The sequence below is a fragment of the Rhagoletis zephyria genome, unplaced genomic scaffold (genome assembly GCF_001687245.7).
Source record: "Rhagoletis zephyria isolate East Lansing unplaced genomic scaffold, Rhagoletis_zephyria_1.1 Rzeph_scaffold_01603, whole genome shotgun sequence".
Taxonomy (NCBI): Eukaryota; Metazoa; Arthropoda; class Insecta; order Diptera; family Tephritidae; genus Rhagoletis; species Rhagoletis zephyria.
Genome location: NW_016158687.1, coordinates 44,484 through 48,959, shown reverse-complemented (window position 1 = coordinate 48,959; position 4,476 = coordinate 44,484).

Here is a 4,476-nt window from a genome sequence, read left to right as displayed (position 1 = left end):
ATCAATGGATTAGTCCTGGGATTTAGATATTCATTACTTTTCAATAACTTGTACTAGGTTGCCGATAGGAACTTTTGTTTGACGCGGCATCTATGTATTTCAGTTAATTTTTCTTCTTCTTAACATTCAATATTTTTAGCACTATCTCAGTATGTATATTTACTTATAAGTTGTAATAGAAATGGAAAGGGTAGTAGATCCCATTTCCTGTACGTTCGTGGCTGTCATTTTAACAGTCTTCTGTTAACTATTAACAGAAGACTGATTGGAAGGCTTGTCAAAAGTTATCTGCTTCCGACATAAAAATCTTTCTTTTCTCACTTGGATTTCGAGCTTAAAGACAGACTTTCCGAAATAAATATATAGAATTATTTAAGGAAACCTCTTAAAGTAATGTAAGTATAAATAGAGCTAGATGTGCTAGGTGATCGAGTTACTATTTTGTTATGTTTTTTGTTAAAGTGCCTTGGTTCCATCAAATCAAAGTAATCCAATACGTAGAGCTCCGGATTTTGTGTATGTATGTATATGATGTGGCAAGACAACGGAAGGCACTACTGAACATCTTAGGTGCTGAACGCACGTGCTTTCGAAGCCTAGGCAAATTGGGTGGTATACTCCACAGTAACTCGAAACCAAAAGAGCTGTAATAAAATCGCAAAAAGAAAAGTGTGACTCAACCTCTGAAAAAAAAATATCCCAAAAACAGTTTAAATTTTAGTAAATACCGAAGTCAAAAACTTAGAGAAGGAAATTGTATACGGTGACACACATATGTATGCATGTACATACATATACATATGTGTGTACGCGCTAATTCTAGAATTTGCATTTAATAGGAGCGTTCCTTATCTCCCAGAAATAGTCAGAAAAAGTCCGAAGTAGTCAGATTTAGTCCAAAAAGCATTCCCTAACTCGGAAATGACAGCAAAAATGAGAGCAACAGTCAGTGAGAGTGACTTTCATCAGTCCGAAGTAGTCAGATTTAGTCAGAAGAATTTTTTCTGGCAAAATCCTGAAAAGGTCAAACTCAACTGAATTTAAATTAACGGAAATTAAAGAATACGCTAAAAGTGAGAATAATCTAAGAAGTAAAAGAAATGAATTGAGATTGGAAGGAGGCAAAAAATAATTGATATAGCAAGTGTTTATTGTTCTTGTGCTTGTGTGAATGTGTTTTGTACATACATTTCTATTCTTATTTGACGTTAGTTTTGTTGTTGCCATTCTCTGGACTAAAAATTTGGTTTTTTGCGTTCCTTTACTTTTCCTGTTATTCTCTTTTAGTGAGCGCATTTTGCTTACCTACGCTCTGGCATTTTGACACTTTTCAGATTTTGGTCCAAAAAGATAAGGAATGAACCTAATGCCTAGCCAGATAATGAAATCCCGGCCTAGCCGAGCTAAATTTCAGCGCTCTTAACCATACATGCAATTAAATGCGCTATTGATTTCTATTTCGAATGACGATATACTACTTACGTCTATTTGTATATAGCCTTATGCGCTTCATGTCGCTTTGAGTGAATCTCACTTCATATGCACATACCTACATACATATGTATACTGCCTTAATATTGCTAGCAATATAAGTCTCCAAAAAGAAGCGGCGGACAATGGAATTGCTGAAGAATTTTCTCCACTAAGCTCTTTTTAGTTTGACGACGATCGGCACGTGGCTCTGTTGGAGCGATCGAAAAGAAAAAAAAATAATAAATCAGAAAAGTAGAATGCATAGTGATTCTAAGAAAAAAAAGGTTTTTGAAATTATATATGTGAATATGTATATGCAGGTGTATGAATAGCACTGCACGTGTATAGGGTAAAATATTATATGCGGAAAGCGTGAAAAAAATAGTAATTGAAAAAAAAAATTTGTATAGGAAAGCAAATAAAAGAATATGCGGCAGTAGTGAAAACTTTAATGAATGTAACATCAGTTTAAAGAAAAAAAAGAGAAATACCAGTGAGAACGAAGAGATAGGCAAGTGTTAAATGTAACTATTTTTATGAAAGTTCCAGCACACCTGCTTGGTGTAGTCATCGGCAAAATCAACATCCTTGGTGCGTTTCATAGGAATGCTGTCGCCACAAATTGAACATATGTAAATCTTACAATTTTAAATTTTCATCTATTGCTTGTTTCTTTTCTCACTGCGTTTCCATTAATGTTTATACTTACTTATTTATTCATATGAAAACGTAGTTGCTGTCAAATTCGATTTCTTTTAATTTTTTTTCATACATACATCTTTATATATAAAAATGAATTGCTGTTCGTGTGTTATCGCATCACTCAAGAACGGCTCAACGGATTTGCTTCGTTTTTCTTTCATTGGGCACGTTCTGAAGGCGCAACAGCTCAGTAACTGTTGCGATTGCACCTTCAGAACGCGTTGTTTTGTACTTCTGATCAACTGAACAGTTGCGTGTTAGATGATCGTAAAATTTTTCTGATCATTTGAGACAACGTGTTGTGTGTTTTGAATTTGACAGCTAAGGTATCAAGCCGTTCAGAAGACGCATTACGATCATTGATGTTTTTAGCAACGGTTGCGCTCAACTTCTGCACCTTCTGAACCTACCCATTTTGTGTCTTTCTATCTGTAGAAGGTTTGTAAAGAGAAAACTGGTAAAATGGTGTTGCCAGATATTTGCAATAAGGAAAAAAAATTTTTACAAATAAGCCGCAATAAAGCCATTTCACTGAGAACGCATAAAAAAACTAATTCGGAAAAAAATTTGGATAGGGTTACCACCATTCGAAAAAAAGTTTTTATTTAAAAATGGATTGCTTTTATGTGTGTTATAGCATCACTCAAGAACGGCTTTTTATTTAAAAATGGATTGCTTTTATGTGTGTTATAGCATCACTCAAGAACGGCTCAACGGATTTGCTTCGTTTTTATTTCATATTGTGTCTTTCTGTCTGTAGAAGGTTTGTAAGGAGAAAATTGGTAAAATGATGTTGCCAGATATCTGCAATATCAGAAAAAAAAATTATTATAAATGAGCCGCAATAATGCTATTTCACTGAGAATGTATAAAAAAATTAATTCAGAAAAAAATTTCGGTAGGTTTGCCACCATTCGAAAAAAAATTTATATGTAAAAATGGATTGCTTTCGTGTGTTATCGCATAACTCAAGAACGGCTCAAGGGATTTGCTCCGCTTTTATTTCATTTTGTGTCTTTCTCTCTGTTAAATGAATGTAAAGAAACAATTGGAAAACCGGTGTTGCCACATATTTCAAATATCAAAAAAAATTTAATTTACATAAGCCGCAATAATGTACATTACTGAGAATGCATTAACAAATTTAATAAAAACAAATTTGAAGAGGTTTGCCACCACTCGACAAAAATCTTTACATATAAAAATAAATTGCTGTTCGTTTGTTATCGCATAACTGAAGAACGGCTCAACGGATTTGTTTCGTTTTTATTTCATTTTGTGTTTCTTTGTCTGTAGAAGGTTTGTAAAGAAAAAATTGAAAAACCGGTGTTGCCGTATATCTGAATTATCAAAAAAAAAATTAATTTTAATAAGTAATAATGCTATTATACTGCGAATGTATGAAAACACTTAAAACAGAAAACAATTTGCATAGGGTTCCCACCATTCGAATAAAATCTTATGTCACGGTGTTTGTGGTCAACTCCTCCGAAACGGCTTGACCGATTTGTATGAAATTTTTTGTGTATATTTGGATATATATATGAAATCAATCGCATACTCGTGGAAAAAATGGATGTTATTGGAAAACCGAATATCTCATGCCGCATATCTCTGAAAGCGTTCATGGTAGGGTACTGGAACTTGGTATGGAGATATATAAAATCAATTTAGAAAATTAGCGCGGGGAACAGGTCGTAAAGTTAATTTCATGGCGCTAAGTGAAGAAAGCGTGGCACCTACTATAAAAACCAAATTTTTCATACTGCATATCTCTAGAAGTGTTCATGGTAGAGTACTTGATCTTGGTAAGGATATATATGAAATCAATCGTGGAGAAAAACTGGAACTATTGGAAAAGGGGGCGTGGCACCTCCCATACGAAATTAAACGCATACTCATGAAAAAATTGATGTTATTGGAAAACAGGCGTGGCACCTCTCATATAAATCGAGTTTTTCATACTGCATATGGGGTTGTTCGAGTCGCAATCACAACCGCAGTGTTGCGCGCATTATTAAAGTATCACGTTCGGTGTGAAATTCCAACGTTTTATCAGTTGGGAACTTACAACAGTTTTGCAAACTTTCATCAGTGGTGCAGTATTGCCGCTGTTATTACGTGCCTCGAACGTGGCCTATTTCGGGATGTGTTCATTGTAGTCAAGTACTCTACTCTACTCAAATAAACCGAATTTTTCATACTGCACATTCCTGGAAGTGTTCATGGTTGAGTATTCGAACATATAGTAGTATAGAGATATACGAAATCAATCGCATACTCTTAGATAAAATTGGGGAT